Genomic DNA, 25,914 nt, shown 5'->3' on the forward strand with positions numbered 1-25,914 from the left:
ATATATTGTTCAGATGTTGAATTTATATTAAATTTTGTACTTTCTTTAAGAAATTAAATTTAACTTCTAACATAATTAATTTCCCTCCCATTATTGTGCAAGTCATATTTCCTATTCATTTTCATCACCTATCATTCTCTTTTCTTTCTCGTTAATAAAGCCGCTCGTTCCATTTTTTTTTTATAACTTCTTCAAGCTTATTCGACCAAAACAGTCGCAGAGACTATCTTTATAATTCAAATAGCATTTCATGGAATGACTAAGTTGAGGGGTTTTTTAAAAATAAAATAAGAAGAAAATTATTACATTTTTTGGAAAAGTAATTTATGAATTACATTAAAAAATAAAATACAGAATGCAAGAAGTCATTAAGAAAAATATGATATGCTAACCTGTATCTTAGGAAGATGGACCGAATCTCAGGATTTAGGATTTAGGAAGAACAAGCAAATGAGCAACTACGGTGACTGGCCAACAAAAAAAAAATCCCAAATTTTGTGAAGACGGCCTGAAAATTAGGAGAAGCTGTTGCTGGGCTGGACTGGGCTGGGCTGGGCTGGGCCATTGATGGGTAGGTTGAAATTTTAACTAAGTGTTAAAAAAAAAAAAGAAGTGGGCTGGGCTACAGCCCAGTATAGCCCATCTGTACATCCGCCTCTGGTTCTTGGATTAACCACCAACTTGTTTCGCCAAGAGCACCTTATCAAAATCAACAAGGCTGTGAAAACTCATTCCACCAAACTATTTTGGCATGCACAAATTTTTCCAGCCCAATGTAATACTCCCCAGGTCGAGTTCGAACTCCACCAAAACTTGGCACATAACTGCTCCAACTTGTAGCATAAAGAGGTCGGCAATTTAAAACAGAACATTTCGTAAAAGGGAATAGCTTGTAAAATTGACTTGATAAGTATTTCCTTACCCCCTGTCGGAAAAAAACCTTGAAGCCCACCCATTAATTTTCTTATATAATACGCTTACTTCGAAGAGAGAATGTGGGTAGCCCAAGATAAAGATCATGCCCTCGAACTACATTAATAGAGAAAATAAGCTGCATGGACTGGATATTTCCTAAAGAAGCACTCGGGCTAAAGGTAGAGTTGAAATTTCAAAATTCACTAGTTGCCCAGATGTTCTTTCATATTTTTGTAAACAATTTCGAAGTTGTAGGCATTCTGATTCCAAAGCACGGGAAAAAATAAGGTTGTCGTCGGCAAAAAAAAAAAAAGATGTGATATTGATGGACAGTTAGATGCAATCTTCACTCCCTTAAATCTTCTTTCATTTTCAGCTTTACAGAAAATTGCTGAAAGCTCTTGAGCACGTATAGTAAACAAGTATAGAGAAAGAAGGTCGTCCTTCGCCTCGGGGAAGCTCTCTCTGTGGATGAATGCTGCCATATAAAGACCGATTTTCCTAGATCGAATATGAAACTGAAGTTATACAACGAATAATTAAATTCACAAAATCCATAGAAAATCCCAATTCGATCATTATCGCCTCCAAGTATTTCCACTCTACCCGATCATAAGCTTTACTCGTATATAATCTGAGTGCCCCGAAGCCATGCTTATTCTTCTTATTCTTGTGTATCCAATGCATACATTCAAATCCACTTATAACATTGTTTGTGATGAGAGGGCCCGAGACAAAAGGCACTTTGGTGTTGATCAATATCCATGGTCATAATGGGCCTTAGTCGATTTAGTGATTGCTCTCGAAATAATTTTATAGCACATATTACAAAGACTTATGGGACAAAATTATTTTGGGCTATATGGCTCAGACATTTTGGGAATCAGAGTGATAATAGAAAATTTCCAATGAGATCAAACATATTGCCCCATTTAACACTTTTAGAATCGTTGTTGTAACCTCTTGCCCCACAATTTTCTGAAAAATAGAGTCGTAAATCCATCTAGTCCTGGTGCTTTTGAAGGATGCATATCAAATAAAGCTTTTCGAACTTCAACTTTTGTAAATGGCGCAAAAAAAAAAAAAAAATTACTAATCATTGAGTCATCTACAGTCGACCTTAAATGCGAAATGACATCTTCAATTTCCGGATCAGAAGGTTTATCTGAAGAAAATAGTTTCGCAAAATATTTCAAGAGAATTTCTTCCATCGGCGTTCCTTGGATCTCCAAACACCATATTCATCAACCAACCGTTTGATGTGATTAATACGTTTCATCTCGAAAGTAAAGGAATGAAAAAATTTCGTTTTGCCATCACCATGGGAAAACCAATTCACACGTGCACGTTGCTTTTAGTGCATTTCTTCCTGTATCACTAACTTCTTTATTTCGTGCTCCAGCTAATAAATCCTGACAGCACGGTCTTCGGCAAGAGCCGGGGTCATGAACTCACGACGAAAAGGCGAAATTTTCTGGGACACAACATCAAAGAGAGCTCTTGCCCAAGGCTTTAGGATATTACCAAAATTAGATAATTTACTTGAAATATCACTTACTTGATCACCCAGCTGCCATTGCTCCATGATCGACTTAAAATCCTCCTCCATCAACGATTTATGTTCAAACATAAATCTCTTAGGCCTTTTCCGGCAATGAACATCACATGTTTTATGTAACGTCTCGCTCATTTTTAAAAAATGCGGAAATATTTTTTTTTTTTAAAATAAAAGCTACCATTTTCGAAATAACATTTAAACGTTTCGCATGCATGCGCTGTACAGAAAATATAACATTTAAAAATGATCTTAAATATTTGAATATAAAAATAGTGCGGTCTAAAATAACCAAACTCGTCCAAAATCATACCTAAACACAAACGTATAAAATTCTTAAAATCATCAACGTATGAAAATATTCATCTCCTCTCAATCTCATAAATCGTAATGCGGAAAACACGTGGTCCTCGGGTCGTGTCACCCCACCAAGTCTGCCTACTCAGAGTTCGGCACCTCCAGTCTCCTCACTATTTAGCTCACCTGCATCACACACGCCTAGTGAGTCTAAAGACTCAACACGCATGTACCAGGAATAACAAGTACATATACATAGCACACAGTAGTGAAAAATATCATACTCAACATATCTTTCATGAACTTAAAAGCATAACGTAAACGTGTTGTGTAAAATCATAATGCCAACATACCTTTCATGAACTTTAAAACATGAACATAAACATGTCGTATAAAATCATGTCGTGTCAAATCATGTCATCTCATATCATCATATACGTGTCAAAACATGTCATCTCATGTTATCATATACGTAAACGTGTCGTGTAAAATCATATCGTATTAAAGCATGTCATCTCATGTCATCATATACGTATACATTTTCTTTTTAATTGAATTCAGTTCATTAGCTGTGACTTTCGTATCATCATGTCATCATGTCAGTCGATGGATCCATCTACGTGTAACCACAGTACTGGGCGGCGGGGACACCAGCGACACTCTCACCCGTCAACTGGGCCTTGGCCTATCATATCATCATATCATATCAATGGAAATACGATCGTCGGGCTCCCTCTGGGGCCTTCTCCCGTAAACGGGCTCCCTCTGAGGCCTTTTCCTCACGATATCTCCAATCATATCATCATGTCATCGTGTCAGTCACAACTTAATCACTTCCTTCAAAACGTGTCATCATATTCATCACTTAATAAAATCATGCATATACGTAATTTTTCCTTTAAACCAAGCATGCACAGTATTTATTATAATTTCATCGTAAACATGATGCATAAACATTTAAAAACATGATAAAATGTGCTCAGGGCGCTGCCTTGACCAAAATCTCATCCCGGGTGCAAAATAACTATTTTGCCCCTGTAAACCCAAAAATTACCGTTTTCTCTCTAGACGTAAAATTTCACATCTTTGAGATTTTCTTAATTCCATTAACTCTAACATGTGCCATAATTATTTAAGCCTACATGAAATTTCTCATATTTTTATTTGGCCTAAATCTATGACTTTTAAATTAATCTTTAAAAATAACCTATTAATGCGTTTTAATCCCGAATTAAACCAAACCTTAGCATAAAATTCCCAATTTAGAAACTTAGACTTCTAATAATTATTTGAGCTTAAATATAATTCCCCATAATTTTATTTAGCTTAAATCTAGGCGTTTCAATTAATTCTTTAATTAATGCTTCGTATGACGATTAAATCCCGGATAAATCCAAAACTCATCATTTTGATCCGAAACTTACCAAACTCTTAAAAATGTCCCAAAACATATTTAAAAGCATCCCTCAACGTAAACTCGAGCCTATTTCATAACTTAACCAAATTGTTTTAAAACTTGGAGCGGGGTCCCGTTTTTAACTCGAATCGACTCGAAACTCAACCAAATTTTTCCTAAACTTTCACCACACCTAATACACTCATTTTGTAATGTCTGCCCTTTTTATTGCTTTAAGAGTACTAGAAATTTTTTTTTCCTTTACAATTTTCGACCATCACATAAAAATATTTTCCCATTTGAAATAAAACATCAACCAACTAACATTTAAAAATCCGGTGAAATAGTCGTAAAACTGAAATCGTCCACTGTTTGCCAAACCTAAAAAGCAATAATTTGAAAAGAATAGCCCATACTAAACCTCTCAAAAATCTTTCAAAAGCATAAATAAATAGTCTAAAAATCTTTAGCTTAAATCATGAATCATAAACGTAAATGCGGAAAAATAGAAGCGCTGGTTCTCGGGTTGTGTGCACCGACAGTCCAGCAAAATCACCCATCAAGTCCTCTCTCCAAACCACCTGCATCCATCACACCTAGTGAGTCTAAAGACTCAACACACTATAATCTTAATAACGAATAACACGTAATACAGTCAATATATAACAGTGAAAAATACTTGTACTTAAAATATCGTTTTCATTAAAATACATAAACTTTAAATAGAAACATTTTCATAATGATGCATAACATAAACCTTCACATTTTCCTTTTTTCCTCAACATGACGTGACATAAAACATTTTTCATGATCATAAACATTTTTCTTTTTTTCCTTTTCCTTTTTTTTTTGAATTCATATCATTAATTGTGACTTTCCTGACATGACATGAACATGAAAAATCGCTGGATCCATCTACATGAAACCACAGTACTGGGCGGCGGGGACATCAGCAACACTCTCATCGGTCAACTGAGCCTTGGCCTATCATGATTCGAATAGAAATACGATCGTCGGGGCTCCCTCTGGGGCCTTCTCCCATAAATGGGCTCCCTCTGGGGCCTTCTCCCCTCACGATATTCCCATTCTTACCTCAAACCTCATAACCTCATATTCGTAATAATGGAAACACGATCGTCGGGCTCCCACTGGGACCGTCACCCTCACGACATCTCCAACATTAACGAATTAGTCACAATTACTTCACTTCCTTCAACATTTACATTCTCATCACTTTATAAAAATCATGCATAACATTTAATTTTGTTTTTGAAACCAAGCATGCAACATGTCTTTTAAATGTCTTCCTTAAATCATAAAAATCCCTTAGACATTTAAAAATCATAATTTAATAATGAAAATTTCATAAAAATTTAAAAATAATCATAATATCATAAAAATAGCATTTAAGGCACTGCCACGACGTTTACTAATTTTTCCGGTGTAAAAAGATCGTTTTACCCCTGGACTTGACCTTTTACGATTTTGAATTTTTTCTTGCTTTCTTGACTCTAACATGTCCCAAATAATTATTTAGGCTTAAATTGAAATTCCCATAATTTTATTTATCTTAAAAGCTAGACTTTTCAATTAATCTTTAATTAATCGTTTTGACGGTGTTTTAATCCCGAAAAATCCCAGACTCTAAAATAAAATTCCTAAATTCATAATTTAGTCTTTTTATATTATTTTAGCCCTTGTGGACCACGACTCCACCCCCGTGAGCCGTTTTCCAATTTTTCTTTATTTTAAAACCCTAATTGACACCTAAACTTCGACCCCGAGCCAACTTTCGATTTTCACGAGTTACCCCCGAACCATGTCGACCCAAAACTTGACCCACATCTTAAACTATCCTACTGGACCCTTAGAACACTAAGAACCTAGCCCCAACAACAAAAACAAGCCACCCAACCCCAAACCCATGCTGGCCGAGAACTCCCATAGTGACCAGGACTCTTCTTTTTGTGCTTAGGACCATACGCAGTGACCTGTCCCAGGACCCAGACCCATGAGCACTCACCTAGGACCCTAAGGAATCATTCAGACCCAGCCCATTGCACCTGGCTGCATCGCAGCGACGCTTGCGCGCTGCTGCACCTAAGCGTGCAGCGGCACCACTCTCGGGTAGGAGTCCTAGCTTGGCTAGGACTCCTTCCCCAGCCCTTACCTCGAGTCCTAGCATTGCTAGGACTCTCCCCTAGACTCCCCCACGACCTTAGTTAGCCTCCAGACCAAGGCCAGCCCTTGCCCAGCCGTGGGGTACCAACCGTAACCCCTTTTCCTTCATGCAGCAAGTTTAACGGTTGTGCTTGTTTCTTTGATGTTCCAGCCGTGTGTTGTGTGGCTGAGTGGGGCTTCAATTCATACCAAAGCGTTACTTAAACATACCTAGACATCATGGCAGCCCCTTAGGTGTAAAACGTGAGTCATGGCATCAAAGATATTGCATAAAGATCATGCACATGGGAAGAACGAGAACATCAAAATTCTGGACTTCATGCTTCATACAAAATAACTTAAAAAAATATATTATGACATGATGGATGAGAAAAGGAGATATATGGCGTGCCTTTGCATTTTAAACGCACGAAAACCGTAGACGACGAAGAACGGGAAGAACCTTGGCTTTGTTCTACTTGGACCCTTCGAAATTCTCCTTCTAGCTTGTCAGTGTGTGTGTGCCGTGAGGTTGGTGATTGAGGGAGAGAGTTTTCAGATTTTTAAAAATAGGTGGCCGATCCTTGATGCAAAAAGGTGTAGGGTTTTGGGTGCGGATTTGCATATTATATAGTAAATAAGGTTATTAATTCAAGTTTAGGCCTATTAAGCCAAGTTTAGGCCCGTTAGGGTTTATTTAGGATTTAAATAAAATATTAACATGTGAATTTATTAACCGGGTTGCCAAAAAGCTCGTATTTTAGTTGAAAAACCAACACCGATAAAATTTTCGTCCCGGCGTATAAAATCACCTCAAAACCCTTTAATTTCAAAAATACTAAAAAGCATCACCCTTAATTTAAATAATTAAAAACAATTAACCAATACAAACATTTTTACACTTTTCAGCCTTCGGTTCCCGTTCCTCGATCGTCACTTGAATACTCCTTAAAAATACAATTTAATGCAACCATGTAGAAAATATAATTTTAAACATGCAAATATGCACAACATTATTAATTCATGCAATTAAAATATTTAATAAAAATACAGGAGAATTTAATAATTGCATGCATGTGGTTCGCGTGGACCTTTAAATTTTTGGGGCTTTACAAACCCCCCCCCCCCCCCTAAATTGAATTTCGTCCTCAAAATTCGCTTATCCTTAATAACCCAAAGTTTAGTCTTAGTTCTAATATCCCAAAAATCCACGCTTTCGCTGCGCTACTATGATAAAACTTAAAATCTAGAAGGTCCTTACGTCTCCTTGATCCCAATTAAATTTTCCTTCTAAATCCTTATTTGCGATTTGCAACTTAAGAAAACCCATAATGACTTAGTGCTATACTATTATAACCTCGAATTTCAATTTTTTTCTTACAATTCCCAATATTAAAAGATGGATGATCATACTTATCGTATATTACTTTCCTTATTTTATACCCAAAATATTCATCAACTTATCATATTTCAACCTTAAAATCCCAAACGCATCCTCTAGCGCTTAAAATTTTCAAGCCTAATATTGTTTCATCCTTAAAAACCCTTGATTAGCATTCCTTACAACCTTATAACCAAATTATCCCAAGGTTTAAAATATTCTTAAAAAGTCTAAATCCTCAAAATTCTTATCATTTAACCCATTCAATTATCGTTTATTGCTAAACTAGTCCCCAAATTCCTTAGCAATTGTAAAATAAACTCTTAATTTCCTCAAAAGTTATCTTAATTGGTCCTTAATTTCAAAAATCTTACGATTAACCCATAAGTTCTTGGCATTCTTAATTTCCTGCTAAGAGTTTCCCATAACATAATTTCGATAATTTTAAACTTTTTTTACCCAAAAGTCAATTCTCATAATCAATCTTACCTTTCATCAAAACTTAAAATCCCAATTTATACATTTTCTTACTCCCAAGTCGTTGCAAATCCTTAAATCATTATTCCTTACGTCTAATTCCCAAAAATTAATTCGACGAGTAACCTTGAATCATAAATATTTTCTTATAAAATCTATGTGTCCCATAAAGCATTCATAATATTCACGATTAACCTATAGCCCAAAAAGTAAAACGTCAATACTAAAACCCAAAAATCAACATAGTCCAATTCCACCACAAAACCAACATGCGTTAAAATCAAATAATTTCTTATTTCATATCGTCATGCAGGTAACATCATACTGAATCATATAAAGCATGTAAAACTTACAAATTTGAGGCTTGACGACTGATCTTTCCGGCGCTGATGGTGGCGCAACCCTTTACAGGACCTTTGCTCTGATACCAACTGTAACATCTGCCCTTTTTATTGCTTTAAGAGTACTAGAAATTTTTTTTTTCCTTTACAATTTTCGACCATCACATAAAAATATTTTCCCATTTGAAATAAAACATCAACCAACTAGCATTTAAAAATCAGGTGAAATAGTCGTAAAACTGAAATCGTCCACTGTTTACCAAAATTAAAAAGCAATAATTTGAAAAGAATAGCCCATGCTAAACCTCTCAAAAATATCTCAAAAGCATAAATAAATAGTCTAAAAATCTTTAGCTTAAATCATGAATCATAAACGTAAATGCGGAAAAATAGAAGCGCTGGTTCTCGGGTTGTGTGCACCGACAGTCCAGCAAAATCACCCATCAAGTCCTCTCTCCAAACCACATGCATCCATCACACCTAGTGAGTCTAAAGACTCAACACACCATAATCTTAATAACGAATAATACGTAATACAGTCAACATATAACAGTGAAAAATACTTGTACTTAAAATATCGTTTTCATGAAGATGCATAAACTTTAAATATAAACATTTTCATAATGATGCATAACATAAACCTTCACATTTTCCTTTTTTCCTCAACATGACGTGACATAAAACATTTTTCATGATCATAAACATTTTTCCTTTTTTCCTTTTCCTTTTTTTTTGAATTCAGATCGTTAATTGTTACTTTCCCGACATGACATGAACATGAAAAATCGCTGGATCCATCTACATGAAACCACAGTACTGGGCGACGGGGACATCAACAACACTTTCACCGGTCAACTGAGCCTTGGCCTATCATGATTCGAATAGAAATACGATCGTCGGGGCTCCCTCTGGGGCCTTCTCCCATAAATGGGCTCCCTCTGGGGCCTTCTCCCCTCATGATATTCCCATTCTTGCTTCAAACCTCATAACCTCATATTCGTAATAATGGAAACACGATCGTCGGGCTCCCACTGTGACCGTCACCCTCACGACATCTCCAACATTAACGAATTAGTCACAATTACTTCACTTCCTTCAACATTTACATTCTCATCACTTTATAAAAATCATGCATAACATTTAATTTTGTTTTTGAAACCAAGCATGCAACATGTCTTTTAAATGTCTTCCTTAAATCATAAAAATCCCTTAGACATTTAAAAATCATAATTTAATCATGAACATTTCATAAACATTTAAAAATAATCATAATATCATAAAATAGCATTTAGGGCACTGCCATGACGTTTACTAATTTTTCCGGTGTAAAAAGACCGTTTTACCCCTAAACTTGACCTTTTACGATTTTGAATTTTTTCTTGCTTTCTTGACTCTAACATGTCCCAAATAATTATTTAGGCTTAAATTGAAATTCCCATAATTTTATTTATCTTAAAAGCTAGACTTTTCAATTAATCTTTAATTAATCGTTTTGACGGTGTTTTAATCCCGAAAAATCCCAAACTCTAATATAAAATTCCTAAATTCATAATTTAGTCTTTTTATATTATTTTAGCCCTTATGGACCACGACTCCACCCCCGTGAGCCGTTTTCCAATTTTTCTTTATTTAAAAACCCTAATTGACACCTAAACTTCGACCCCGAGCCAACTTTCGATTTTCACGAGTTACCCCCGAACCATGTCGACCCAAAACTTGACCCACATCTTAAACTATCCTACTGGACCCTTAGAACACTAAGAACCTAGCCCCAACAACAAAAACGAGCCACCCAACCCCAAACCCATGCTGGCCGAGAACTCCCATAGTGACTAGGACTCTTCTTTTTGTGCTTAGGACCAAACGCAGTGACCCGTCCCTGGACCCAGACCCTTGAGCACTCACCTAGGACCCTAAGGACTCATTCAAACCCAGCCCGTTGCTCCTGGCTGCACCGCAGCGACGCCTGCGCGCTGCTGCACCTAAGCTTGCAGCGGCACCACTCTCGGGTAGGAGTCCTAGCTTGGCTAGGACTCCTTCCCCAGCCCTTACCTCGAGTCCTAGCATGGCTAGGACTCTCCCCTAGACTCCCCCACGACCCTAGTTAGCCTCCAGACCAAGGCCATGTCAGGGCCCGTGCTCTTAATTGATATTTAATTACCACACAACAAGGATTAAATGGTGTAAACAACGAAAACGAGTTTAAAACGTTCATTAGGGCCTACAGAAATTTCGGCATGACCTCCCCGTAATTAGGACATCCCAAAAATTTCGAAACACAACAATAACAATATACGCTCGAAAATAACATAAGTTTCACAATCAACCACACCAACACCCTACAGCCGCACTGGCCAGGACTAGACACAACATACCACAAATAAAATTCAAACAACATTAAAACATAACCATACAGCTACACAGGACATCTCCCTGGCAAATGTATCAAACCAGCATAATATATATATAAATATCTGGGAACTCTGACACCAAACGACTGACTACTGGGTACCACTCGCTGACGCTCCACCAGATGCGTCAAAACCCCTGGAATGACCTGCTATGTCATCAAAAACAACCACAACATCAAAAGAAAACAGGGGTCGGACCCCAGTAAGACAAACCAGTAAAATCATGACGTAAATAAAGGACATGTAATAATATCAAGTAAATGCAATGCTATGCGATGCATGAATGGTAACAATGGAATAACGGATACCAAATGGAGTCCAAACGAATAACATCATCAACAGTAACAGTGGCCACCCGTGCCAGGAATGCAGCATCAAATCGCCGCTCGTCCATGCACGTAGCATCGGGAATGCGAGTAGCTAAGTCGCTCGTCCCTAGCTGTCATCTGGGAATGTGGCTAATCCTAACCCACTCGTCCCTCTGATGACTCAATAAATCTCAACAGAATCAACATAAATAGCCGTAAAAGGAGTCAAGGCTCAATATGTTATGCCAATACAATATATGCATGAATGCAACAAAATAAACATTCAATGCACATAATAGCAAACAACATTCACCGAATATTCTTACACGCCAATATAAGCGTCATAATGATATAGGTTTGAACGTACCTCAATTGCAACTTACAATACCACGGCAAATTCTTAAGGATTATCGACTGAACTCGCCCAACAATAAAACCTACAATATAAATTCGCTATACACTTCAATACAATGCATACCAAACGACTAAACCAAAATAAATCGTCTCGGTTAAAATTCGAAATCCGGGCAGCCTATATAACCTTTCAAAATCTGGAATTCAAACTTAATACCTCAATACTCGAGGCTAGAATGCACAACGGTAATTTCGCAAAGGTGGCTCGCCGGAACAAGTTGCCGGAAATACTGTTCACGCCGGAAACCTAGCTGGAAATTAGGGGAAAAGCTCAATTCTTCACTTTTATAAACGAATACACCAAGAACAACCAAAATTCGAAGCCAAAAGATTACCTAAATCCGAATCGAAGCTCACGCACCGTGCTGAAAAACAGGACCGATCGAGCATGCAACCTTCCGATACAAGGCAAGAAGGAAGCTAATAGAATGGAGGAAGAAAGTTTGCTAAGCTGCTGCACTATTCTCCGACCATCGGTGGCGCTACGCGACTGAAACAGAACCAAGAGAGGAGCGACGAGTTGCAAAGCTGGGGGAAAAGCTTTCTGGAATTGAGCGATTCTGATTTCTCAAATGGGTTGGGGTTATTATAATAAAAATGGGAATGGGCTGGGCTTATTTAAGTATTGGGTCTCACAGGCCATCCCTTGCCCAGCCGTGGGGTACCAACCCGTAACCCCTTTTCCCTCATGCAGCAAGTTTAACGGTTGTGCTTGTTTCTTTGATGTTCCATCCGTGTTTTGTTTGGGTGAGTGGGGCTTCAATTCATACCAAAGCGTTACTTAAACATACCTAGACATCATGGCAGCCCCTTAGGTGTAAAATGTGAGTCATGGCATCAAAGATATTGCATAAAGATCATGCACATGGGAAAAACGAGAACATCAAAATTCTGGACTTCATGCTTCATACAAAATAACTTAAAAAAATATATTATGACATGATGGATGAGAAAAGGAGATATATGGCGTGCATTTGCGTTTTAAACGCACGAAAAACCGTTGACGACGAAGAACGGGAAGAACCTTGGCTTTGTTCTACTTGGACCCTTCGAAATTCTCCTTCTAGCTTGTTAGTGTGTGTGTGCCGTGAGGTTGGTGATTGAGGGAGAGAGTTTTCAGATTTTTAAAAATAGGTGGCCGATCCTTGATGCAAAAAGATGTAGGGTTTTGGGTGCGGATTTGCATATTATATAGTGAATAAGGTTATTAATTCAAAGTTTAGGCCTATTAAGCCAAGTTTAGGCCCATTAGTGCTTATTTAGGATTTAAATAAAATATTAACATGTGAATTTATTAACCGGGTTGCCAAAAAGCTCGTATTTTAGTTGAAAAACTAACACCGATAAAATTTTCGTCCCGGCGTATAAAATCACCTCAAAACCCTTTAATTTCAAAAATACTAAAAAGCATCACCCTTAATTTAAATAATTAAAAATAATTAACCAATAAAAACATTTTTACACTTTTCAGCCTTCGGTTCCCGTTCCTCGATCGTCACTTGAATATTTCTTAAAAATACAATTTAATGCAACCATGTAGAAAATATAATTTTAAACATGCAAATATGCACAACATTATTAATTCATGCAATTAAAATATTTAATAAAAATACAGGAGGATTTAATAATTGCATGCATGTGGTTCGCGTGGACCTTTAAATTTTCGGGGCGTTACACATTTACAGCCTTAAAATCATCCAAACCAACCCTCTAAACCTTTGAATATGACCCTGGACAGTGGCTGGAAAAAAATCAGCAACCCTCATTGGAAACTCCTAGGCAACTAAGCTTGAATCTCTTGGTCCCAACTACTGAGCCAACATTTACTGCATCTAAACACCCTTTCTGGACTCAAGACCGAACTCCCCAAGACTTCCTGGACCATCCCTAGCCGCCATACTGATCATGGAACCTGCCCACGCAAAGCACTCGATGAACCTCTCCAAAGCAAGTTACCCGAGTCCCCTCACCAAAGCTCCTTCGATTTACTTAAGGAACAAGACCAGCCATGCTCAGCCCCTTCCCAGCCCTTCCATTGATCCAAGAGAGTCCGACTTCAAGGCTGGTGTCGAGCCATGCACAACTACTAACCCAAAACTCTCGATCTACTCGACATCCTTCAAAGAACCACCGATCCCACCTATAACTCTCACTCCCTTGGCCATCAGTGACTCCAGCAGCTGTACCACATGATTCCTTGACATAAAATATCCTAAACAACGGCACCAGCAGCCCCTTTACACCATAGTAACAAAAAACGTGAGATGTATGCAACAACATACGGTTTTCCGTGCCAAACCAAGAGCATAAAAGCTTTGCTATACCAATACTGAAAAATGCATAAACATAACACACATGACAACACATATATGACGTGAATGATGCATAAAAAAAGATACATGGCGTGCCTTGGTGATGTAGTCGTGAGGGGAATCGAAGAACGAGTGCCGGGAGAATTATTCTTGTAAAGAAAAGAAGTGACCGAAGCTTTCTTGAGATAATTCTTGCTGAAACCAAGAGAACCAATTTGAAAAGATGAAGTGTCGGCTGGTTCTATTATTGGTGTAGGGTAGGTTAGTTTAAATGATGTTTAGGTGTTTAATTAAATAGTAAACAAATACTTAATGGGCCCTAAATTGCTAATTAAGAATTTAAAAAGAATTTTAAGTCCAATAAGCTTAAAATTAGGCCCATTAAATTCAAACATACTCCTGAAAAATATTTCGTGTTGGAAAGATTTTGAAAATATTAGCCGAACCCTCAAAAAGTCCCCCGATTTGATAAAATTTACGTACCATTAAAAATTAAAATCATACGGGTAAAAATACCCAATAAATCCCATTTTCTGAAAAATACCTTTAAAATATCTTATATTAATTAATAAAAAAATGAATCATGTTATTAAAATAATTTTCCTGAAAATTCTCCGGTCTCCGATCCTCGTTCGAGCGCGAAATGAAACTTAAAAATCTTTAATGCATGAACCTTTAAAACTTCATGAAATAAATTCTATTATGCAATAATTATGCATAAAATGCATAAAAATAATTAAAACCATAATTTATGAAATAAACCTGCATTTAATGCTTTAAAAAAAAATTAATAAATTACAAAAGAAATTTAATAAATTGCATGCATGTGGTTTACGTGAACCTTACAATTCTCGGGACATTACAATCTCCCCCATTAAATTGAATTTCGTCCCCGAAATTCGCTTATCCTTAATAATCAAAAGTTTAGACTTAGTTCTAGTATCCCAATAGTCCATGCTTCCGCTGCGCTACTCTGATAAAATAATAAATATTAAGATGTCCTTATGTCTCCTTGGTCCCGATAAACTCTACCTTCTAAATATTTGCGAAACTCAACTTATAACGACCCATGGTGACCTAGTTCCAATTTTCTATAACCTCGAATTTCAACTTTTCTCAAATTTCCCAATATTAGAAATGACAGTCCGAATTTTATTGCGTCTTACTTTTCTTATACTATACCCGTAATGTTCATCAACCTATTACATTATCATTTATGCAACTTAAGAAATCTTAACACCAAGATTTTATTGATCGACTTATATCTTCGGTGATATACTTAAAAGTTAAACCTTATCTCAAACCCATAATGATATTCGCCTAAGATCCTTGAATCGAATCTTTATCTTATAGCACCAAACTTACGTAACTTAATTATTTACAAGTACATCTCGATGTAAAATTGTTGCAAATCTTAAACCTCGAATAACGTTAATCCATAAAACCCAAAATATACAATATTGATCTTCTATCTAATTAGTAAATTCTTTCTAGCATCAATTGCATGCTTAAACTATTTCCTTCCCAATTACAATATAGTTGAGGCCTAAGACCCTTGGACTTTCCTCATTGAAGCGAATGTCGCATACTTACTTATCATCAATACTTAATTAATACTAGCGTATAAAACTTAATAAGTCATCCCATGGGAACCTTAGACTAACTCTAATAAATCAACTTCACTTATACATCATAGAGTTCCAGAATCTCCATATCAAAGTTTTAGATTTCTTACTCGATAAAGTTCTTAATATTCATTCATTGATAACTTTTGTTGAACATCACTAATTCCCATTTGTTCTTTTTTAATTCACCCAAAATTTCCGTATGAACAAATATCTCATAAATTTGAATTTCAAACTTACGCAACCCAAATAATTTTGGATTACATAATTCCAACACACATATTCACTTATTCTCAAGTTGCTTAATGACTTACAAAATTCCTCAAGACAAGGTGTCTACCTCACCTCTTACATGCGTCTATCAAACATCTCAACCATCAATCATTCCCATCTTTCTATCCAAATTAAATTCCAACAAAGGTATAATTTTAACTCTTAAGATAATGATTAAAACTTAACCTACGTCAAACCTTAAATCCCTAAAAATAAGTTAACTTAATGTCTAATCTTGTAACTTGACCAATTGATCAATTTTATCTTAAATTGTTACCACTCTAAATTCTTAAATTTGCCACAACATTATTTCACTAACACTTAAATTTTCAAGCCCAAGATTGATTCATCCTACCATGCCCTTGGTTACCATTCCTTATAACCTCATAGCCCAATTGTTTCAAGGTTCTAGATATCCCTTCAAACCTAAATCATCAAAAAAAATCTGTCATTTAAACCATTTGATTCCCACTTAATGCTAAACTACTCCCAAATTCCTTAAAAAATTTGCAAAATTAATTCTTATTTTCCTCGAATATTATTCAACTTGTCCTTAATTTCGAAAATTCCACAATTACCTATAAGTTATTGGCGTTCTTAATTTCATTTTATATGTTTCTCGTAACATAAAGTTCAATAATTTTAAGCTTATTAAACCCAAAATCAATTTTCATAACCTCGAAAAGTTACTGATTTAACCCAAGTGTTTCTCTAAAGTTCGAATTTAATCCTAAAAAATTCCAGAATTTGCAATGTGGCCTTTAAAGTTCTCAAAAATTACATTTTTGGTCCTACAACTCTTCGAAATTTGCATTATTGTCCGCGTAGAATATTCGATTTATCCTCATTAAACCATAAAATTCTCGAACCTTATAATTTAATCCCAAAATTCGGTAAATTCAAAAATAGTCCCTTAGATTATTTTTTTAACCTAGGTCCTCAAATTATGGGTTATTACAATTAGGTCCTTAAAATTCTCAATCCATGCAATTGTGTCTTTAGGTCCCACTAGGTAGAGCATGCACCCTAAATAATTTCTACAATTTTATACTTCCAAGAATCGTCGTAGTCTTCGAATAATTAATCCTTACAAGGAATCCTCAAAAATTAACTCGGCTAGCAAACACGAACCATCAATAATTTATTAGAAATTCTACAAGTCCCAAAAGCATTCATAATTTTCAAGATTAACTTATTACCCCAAAGAGTACATCAGTACTACTGACCTAAAAATCAATATAGTCAAATCATTATCAACCTCTTCTAAAGCCCAATATTCGAATTCTTAGACACGTCCAATTCCAAACGTAACCAACATGCAATTTAAACTGGTTTTTTTTTAAACATTAAATCCTTAAATCATAAAAGCAGTTAAACATATACCGTATATCGTCATAAAGCATAAATCATGTTAACATGCAGGTGATAAGAGTAAATAATTTAAAACATTAAATCATAAAAGCTTACAGACTTGAGGCTTGAAGACTGAGCGGCAGAAGTTGGTGGTGGCACAACCCTATACAGGACCCTTGCTCTGATACCAACTGTAACGTCTTGCTCATTTTTAAAAAATGCGGAAATATTTTTTTTTCTAGAAGCATTTTCGATTATAAATTTACATTTAGAAAAATATAAAATTTAAAAATGATCTTAAATATTTGAATATAAAAATAGCGCGGTCTAAACTAACCAAACTCGTCCAAAATCATACGTAAACACAAACGTATAAAATTCTTAAAATCATCAACGTATGAAAATATTCATCTCCTCTCAATCTCATAAATCGTAATGCGGAAAACATGTGGTCCTCGGGTCGTGTCACCCCACCAAGTCTGCCTACTCAGAGTTCGGCACCTCCAGTCTCCTCACAATGTAGCTACCTGCATCACACACGCCTAGTGAGTCTAAAGACTCAACACGTCTGTACCAGGAATAACAAGTACATATACATAGCACACAGCAGTGAAAAATATCATACTCAACATATCTTTCATGAACTTAAAAACATAACGTAAACGTGTTGTGTAAAATCATAATGCCAACATACCTTTCATGAACTTTAAAACATGAACATAAACATGTCGTATAAAATCATGTCGTGTCAAATCATGTCATCTCATATCATCATATACGTGTCAAAACATGTCATCTCATGTTATCATATACGTAAACGTGTCGTGTAAAATCATATCGTATTAAAGCATGTCATCTCATGTCATCATATACGTATACATTTTCTTTTTAATTGAATTCAATTCATTAGCTGTGACTTTCGTATCATCATGTCATCATGTCAGTCGATGGATCCATCTACGTGTAACCACAGTACTGGGTGGCGGGGACACCAGCGACAGTCTCACCCGTCAACTGGGCCTTAGCCTATCATATCATCATATCATGTCAATGGAAATACGATCGTCGGGATCCCTCTGGGGCCTTCTCCCGTAAACGGGCTCCCTCTGGGCCTTTTCCCTCACGATACCTCCAATCATATCATCATGTCATCGTGTCAGTCACAACTAAATCACTTCGTTCAAAACGTGTCATCATATTCATCACTTAATAAAATCATGCATATACGTAATTTTTCCTTTAAACCAAGCATGCACAGTATTTATTATAATTTCATAAAAATTCATAACCATGATGCATAAACATTTAAAAACATGATAAAATGTGCTCAGGGCGCTGCCTTGACCAAAATCTCATCCCGGGTGCAAAATAACCATTTTGCCCCTGTAAACCCAAAAATTACCGTTTTCTATCTAGACGTAAAATTTCACGTCTTTGACATTTCTTAATTCCATTAACTCTAACATGTCCCATAATTATTTAAGCCTACATGAAATTTCTCATATTTTTATTTGGCCTAAATCTATGACTTTTAAATTAATCTTTAAAAATAACCTATTAATGCGTTTTAATCCCGAATTAAACCAAACCTTAGCATAAAATTCCCAATTTAGAAACTTAGACTTCTAATAATTATTTGAGCTTAAATATAATTCTCCATAATTTTATTTAGCTTAAATCTAGGTGTTTCAATTAATTCTTTAATTAATGATTCGTATGACGATTAAATCCCGGATAAATCCAAAACTCATCATTTTGATCCGAAACTTACCAAACTCTTAAAAATGTCCCAAAACATATTTAAAAGCATCCCTCAACGTAAACTCGAGCCTATTTCATAACTTAACCAAATTGTTTTAAAACTTGGACCGGGGTCCCGTTTTTAACTCGAATCGACTCGAAACTCAACCAAATTTTTCCTCAACTTTCACCACACCTAATACACTCATTTTGTAACGTCTGCCCTTTTTATTGCTTTAAGAGTACTAGAAATTTTTTTTTCCTTTACAATTTTCGACCATCACATAAAAATATTTTCCCATTTGAAATAAAACATCAACCAACTAACATTTAAAAATCAGGTGAAATAGTCGTAAAACTGAAATCGTCCACTGTTTGCCAAACCTAAAAAGCAATAATTTGAAAAGAATAGCCCATACTAAACCTCTCAAAAATCTTTCAAAAGCATAAATAAATAGTCTAAAAATCTTTAGCTTAAATCATGAATCATAAACGTAAATGTGGAAAAATAGAAGCGCTGGTTCTCGGGTTGTGTGCACCGACAGTCCAGCAAAATCACCCATCAAGTCCTCTCTCCAAACCACCTGCATCCATCACACCTAGTGAGTCTAAAGACTCAACACACTATAATCTTAATAACGAATAACACGTAATACAGTCAATATATAACAGTGAAAAATACTTGTACTTAAAATATCGTTTTCATGAAGATACATAAACTTTAAATAGAAACATTTTCATAATGATGCATAACATAAACCTTCACATTTTCCTTTTTTCCTCAACATGACGTGACATAAAACATTTTTCATGATCATAAACATTTTTTCTTTTTTCCTTTTCCTTTTTTTTTTGAATTCATATCTTTAATTGTGACTTTCCTGACATGACATGAACATGAAAAATCGCTGGATCCATCTACATTAAACCACAGTACTGGGCGACGGGGACATCAGCAACACTCTCATCGGTCAACTGAGCCTTGGCCTATCATGATTCGAATAGAAATACGATCGTCGGGGCTCCCTCTGGGGCCTTCTCCCATAAATGGGCTCCCTCTGGGGCCTTCTCCCCTCACGATATTCCCATTCTTACCTCAAACCTCATAACCTCATATTTGTAATAATGGAAACACGATCGTCGGGCTCCCACTGGGACCGTCACCCTCACGACATCTCCAACATTAACGAATTAGTCACAATTACTTCACTTCCTTCAACATTTAAATTCTCATCACTCTATAAAAATCATGCATAACATTTAATTTTGTTTTTGAAACCAAGCATGCAACATGTCTTTTAAATGTCTTCCTTAAATCATAAAAATCCCTTAGACATTTAAAAATCATAATTTAATCATGAACATTTCATAAACATTTAAAAATAATCATAATATCATAAAAATAGCATTTAGGGCACTGCCACGACGTTTACTAATTTTTCCGGTGTAAAAAGACCGTTTTACCCCTGGACTTGACCTTTTACGATTTTGAATTTTTTCTTGATTTCTTGACTCTAACATGTCCCAAATAATTATTTAGGCTTAAATTAAAATTCCCATAATTTTATTTATCTTAAAAGCTAGACTTTTCAATTAATCTTTAATTAATCGTTTTGACGGTGTTTTAATCCCGAAAAATCCCAGACTCTAAAATAAAATTCCTAAATTCATAATTTAGTCTTTTTATATTATTTTAGCCCTTGTGGACCACGACTCCACCCCCGTGAGCCATTTTCCAATTTTTCTTTATATAAAAACCCTAATTGACACCTAAACTTCGACCCCGAGCCAACTTTCGATTTTCACGAGTTACCCCCAAACCATGTCGACCCAAAACTTGACCCACATCTTAAACTATCCTACTGGACCCTTAGAACACTAAGAACCCAGCCCCAACAACAAAAACGAGCCACCCAACCCCAAACCCATGCTGGCCGAGAACTCCCATAGTGACTAGGACTCTTCTTTTTGTGCTTAGGACCATACGCAGTGACCCGTCCCTGGACCCAGACCCATGAGCACTCACCTAGGACCCTAAGGACTCATTCAAACCCAGCCCGTTGCTCCTGGCTGCATCGCAGTGACGCTTGCACGCTGCTGCACCTAAGCGTGCAGCGGCACCACTCTCGGGTAGGAGTCCTAGCTTGGCTAGGACTCCTTCCCCAGCCCTTACCTCGAGTCCTAGCATTGCTAGGTCTCTCCCCTAGACTCCCCACGACCTTAGTTAGCCTCCAGACCAAGGCCAGCCCTTGCCCAGCCGTGGGGTACCAACCGTAACCCCTTTTCCTTCATGCAGCAAGTTTAAACGGTTGTGCTTGTTTCTTTGATGTTCCAGCCGTGTGTTGTGTGGCTGAGTGGGGCTTCAATTCATACCAAAGCGTTACTTAAACATACCTAGACATCATGGCAGCCCCTTAGGTGTAAAACGTGAGTCATGGCATCAAAGATATTGCATAAAGATCATGCACATGGGAAGAACGAGAACATCAAAATTCTGGACTTCATGCTTCATACAAAATAACTTAAAAAAATATATTTGACATGATGGATGAGAAAAAGAGATATATGGCGTGCCTTTGCATTTTAAACGCACGAAAAAACCGTTGACGACGAAGAACGGGAAGAACCTTGGCTTTGTTCTACTTGGACCCTTCGAAATTCTCCTTCTAGCTTGTCAGTGTGTGTGTGCCGTGAGGTTGGTGATTGAGGGAGAGAGTTTTCAGATTTTTAAAAATAGGTGGCCGATCCTTGATGCAAAAAGGTGTAGGGTTTTGGGTGCGGATTTGCATATTATATAGTAAATAAGGTTATTAATTCAAGTTAGGCCTATTAAGCCAAGTTTAGGCCCATTAGGGTTTATTTTGGATTTAAATAAAATATTAACATGTGAATTTATTAACCGGGTTGCCAAAAAGCTCGTATTTTAGTTGAAAAACTAACACCGATAAAATTTTCGTCCCGACGTATAAAATCACCTCAAAACCCTTTAATTTCAAAAATACTAAAAAGCATCACCCTTAATTTAAATAATTAAAAACAATTAACCAATAAAAACATTTTTACACTTTTCAGCCTTCAGTTCCCGTTCCTCGATCGTCACTTGAATATTCCTTAAAAATACAATTTAATGCAACCATGTAGAAAATATAATTTTAAACATGCAAATATGCACAACATTATTAATTCATGCAATTAAAATATTTAATAAAAATACAGGAGAATTTAATAATTGCATGCATGTGGTTCGCGTGGACCTTTAAATTTTTTAGGCTTTACAATCCCCCCCCCCCCCCCCCCCCCCCCCCCCCCTCCAAATTGAATTTCGTCCTCAAAATTTGCTTATCCTTAATAACCCAAAGTTTAGTCTTAGTTCTAATATCCCAAAAATCCACGCTTTCGCTGCGCTACTATGATAAAACTTAAAATCTAGAAGGTCCTTACGTCTCCTTGATCCCAATTAAATTTTCCTTCTAAATCCTTATTTGCGATTTGCAACTTAAGAAAACCCATAATGACTTAGTGCTATACTATTATAACCTCGAATTTCAATTTTTCTTACAATTCCCAATATTAAAAGATGGATGATCATACTTATCGTATATTACTTTCCTTATTTTACACCCAAAATATTCATCAACTTATCATATTTCAACCTTAAAATCCCAAGCGCATCCTCTAGCGCTTAAAATTTTCAAGCCTAATATTGTTTCATCCTTAAAAACCCTTGATTAGCATTCCTTACAACTTTATAACCAAATTATCCCAAGGTTTAAAATATTCTTAAAAAGTCTAAATCCTCAAAATTCTTATCATTTAACCCATTCAATTATCGTTTATTGATAAACTAGTCCCCAAATTCCTTAGCAATTGTAAAATAAACTCTTAATTTCCTCAAAAGTTATCTTAATTGGTCCTTAATTTCAAAAATCTTACGATTAACCCATAAGTTCTTGGCATTCTTAATTTCCTGCTACGAGTTTCCCATAACATAATTTTGATAATTTTAAACTTTTTTTTACCCAAAAATCAATTCTCATAATCAATATTACCTTTCATCAAAACTTAAAATCCCAATTTATACATTTTCTTACTCCCAAGTCGTTGCAAATCCTTAAATCATTATTCCTTACGTCTAATTCCCAAAAATTAATTCGACGAGTAACCTTGAATCATAAATATTTTCTTATAAAATCTATGTGTCCCATAAAGCATTCATAATATTCACGATTAACCTATAGCCCAAAAAGTAAAACGTCAATACTAAAACCCAAAAATCAACATAGTCCAATTCCACCACAAAACCAACATGCGTTAAAATCAAATAATTTCTTATTTCATATCGTCATGCAGGTAACATCATGCTGAATCATATAAAGCATGTAAAACTTACAAATTTGAGGCTTGACGACTGATCTTTCCGGCGCTGATGGTGGCACAACCCTTTATAGGACCTTTGCTCTGATACCAACTGTAACGTCTGCCCTTTTTATTGCTTTAAGAGTACTAGAAATTTTTTTTTCCTTTACAATTTTCGACCATCACATAAAAATATTTTCCCCTTTGAAATAAAACATCAACCAACTAGCATTTAAAAATCAAGTGAAATAGTCGTAAAACTGAAATCGTCCACTGTTTACCAAAATTAAAAAGCAATAATTTGAAAAGAATAGCCCATACTATACCTCTCAAAAATATCTCAAAAGCATAAATAAATAGTCTAAAAATCTTTAGCTTAAATCATGAATCATAAACGTAAATGCGGAAAAATAGAAGCGCTGGTCCTCGGGTTGTGTGCAGCGACAATCCAGCAAAATCACCCATCAAGTCCTCCCTCCAAACCACCTGCATCCATCACACCTAGTGAGTATAAAGACTCAACACACCATAATCTTAATAACGAATAATACGTAATACAGTCAACATATAATAGTGAAAAATACTTGTACTTAAAATATCGTTTTCATGAGGATGCATAAACTTTAAATATAAACATTTTCATAATGATGCATAACATAAACCTTCACATTTTCCTTTTTTCCTCAACATGACGTGATATAAAACATTTTTCATGATCATAAACATTTTTCCTTTTTTCCTTTTCCTTTTTTTTTGAATTCAGATCGTTAATTGTGACTTTCCTGACATGACATGAACATGAAAAATCGCTGGATCCATCTACATGAAACCACAGTACTGGGCGACGGGGACATCAGCAACACTTTCACCGGTCAACTGAGCCTTGGCCTATCATGATTCGAATAGAAATACGATCGTCGGGGCTCCCTCTGGGGCCTTCTCCCATAAATGGGCTCCCTCTGGGGCCTTCTCCCCTCACGATATTCCCATTCTTACTTCAAACCTCATAACCTCATATTCGTAATAATGGAAACACGATCGTCGGGCTCCCACTAGGACCGTCACCCTCACGACATCTCCAACATTAACGAATTAGTCACAATTACTTCACTTCCTTCAACATTTACATTCACGTCACTTTATAAAAATCATGCATAACATTTAATTTTGTTTTTGAAACCAAGCATGCAACATGTCTTTTAAATGTCTTCCTTAAATCATAAAAATCCCTTAGACATTTAAAAACCATAATTTAATCATGAACATTTCATAAATATTTAAAAATAATCATAATATCATAAAAATAGCATTTAGGGCACTGCCATGACGTTTACTAATTTTTCCGGTGTAAAAAGACCGTTTTACCCCTAAACTTGATCTTTTACGATTTTGACTTTTTTCTTGATTTCTTGACTCTAACATGTCTCAAATAATTATTTAGGCTTAAATTAAAATTCCCATAATTTATTTATCTTAAAAGCTAGACTTTTCAATTAATCTTTAATTAATCGTTTTGACGGTGTTTTAATCCCGAAAAAACCCAAGCTCTAATATAAAATTCCTAAATTCATAATTTAGTCTTTTTATATTATTTTAGCCCTTATGGACCACGACTCCACCCCCGTGAGCCGTTTTCCAATTTTTCTTTATTTAAAAACCCTAATTGACACCTAAACTTCGACCCCGAGCCAACTTTCGATTTTCACGAGTTACCCCCGAACCATGTCGACCCAAAACTTGACCCACATCTTAAACTATCCTACTGGACCCTTAGAACACTAAGAACCTAGCCCCAACAACAAAAACGAGCCACCCAACCCCAAACCCATGCTGGCCGAGAACTCCCATAGTGACTAGGACTCTTCTTTTTGTGCTTAGGACCATACGCAGTGACCCGTCCCTGGACCCAGACCCATGAGCACTCACCTAGGACCCTAAGGACTCATTCAAACACAGCCCGTTGCTCCTGGCTGCACCGCAGCGATGCCTGCGCGCTGCTGCACCTAAGCGTGCAGCGGCACCACTCTCGGGTAGGAGTCCTAGCTTGGCGAGGACTCTCCCCTAGACTCCCCCACGACCCTAGTTAGCCTCCAGACCAAGGCCAGCCCTTGCCCAGCCGTGGGGTACCAAACCGTAACCCCTTTTCCCTCATGCAGCAAGTTTAACGGTTGTGCTTGTTTCTTTGATGTTCCATCCGTGTTTTGTGTGGGTGAGTGGGGCTTCAATTCATACCAAAGCGTTACTTAAACATACCTAGACATCATGGCAGCCCCTTAGGTGTAAAACGTGAGTCATGGCATCAAAGATATTGCATAAAGATCATGCACATGGGAAAAACGAGAACATCAAAATTCTGGACTTCATGCTTCATACAAAATAACTTAAAAAAATATATTATGACATGATGGATGAGAAAAGGAGATATATGGCGTGCCTTTGCGTTTTAAACGCACGAAAAACCGTTGACGACGAAGAACGGGAAGAACCTTGGCTTTGTTCTACTTGGACCCTTCGAAATTCTCCTTCTAGCTTGTTAGTGTGTGTGTGCCGTGAGGTTGGTGATTGAGGGAGAGAGTTTTCAGATTTTAAAAATAGGTGGC

General features: G+C 36.3%; 1 long non-coding RNA gene across 1 annotated transcript; it reads right to left on the minus strand.

Annotated features, from left to right (window-relative positions):
* Window positions 1-11,166: 11,166 nt before the first annotated feature.
* Window positions 11,167-12,194, minus strand: LOC142539179 (uncharacterized). The gene is made up of 3 exons (XR_012818849.1): window positions 11,991-12,194; window positions 11,813-11,906; window positions 11,167-11,678 (listed from the first exon to the last, which is right to left on the minus strand). It is a non-coding gene; the product is annotated as an uncharacterized LOC142539179 (long non-coding RNA).
* Between the last annotated feature and the right edge of the window lie 13,720 nt (window positions 12,195-25,914).

Source organism: Primulina tabacum, chromosome 3 (assembly GCF_025594145.1).
Source record: "Primulina tabacum isolate GXHZ01 chromosome 3, ASM2559414v2, whole genome shotgun sequence".
Taxonomy (NCBI): Eukaryota; Viridiplantae; Streptophyta; class Magnoliopsida; order Lamiales; family Gesneriaceae; genus Primulina; species Primulina tabacum.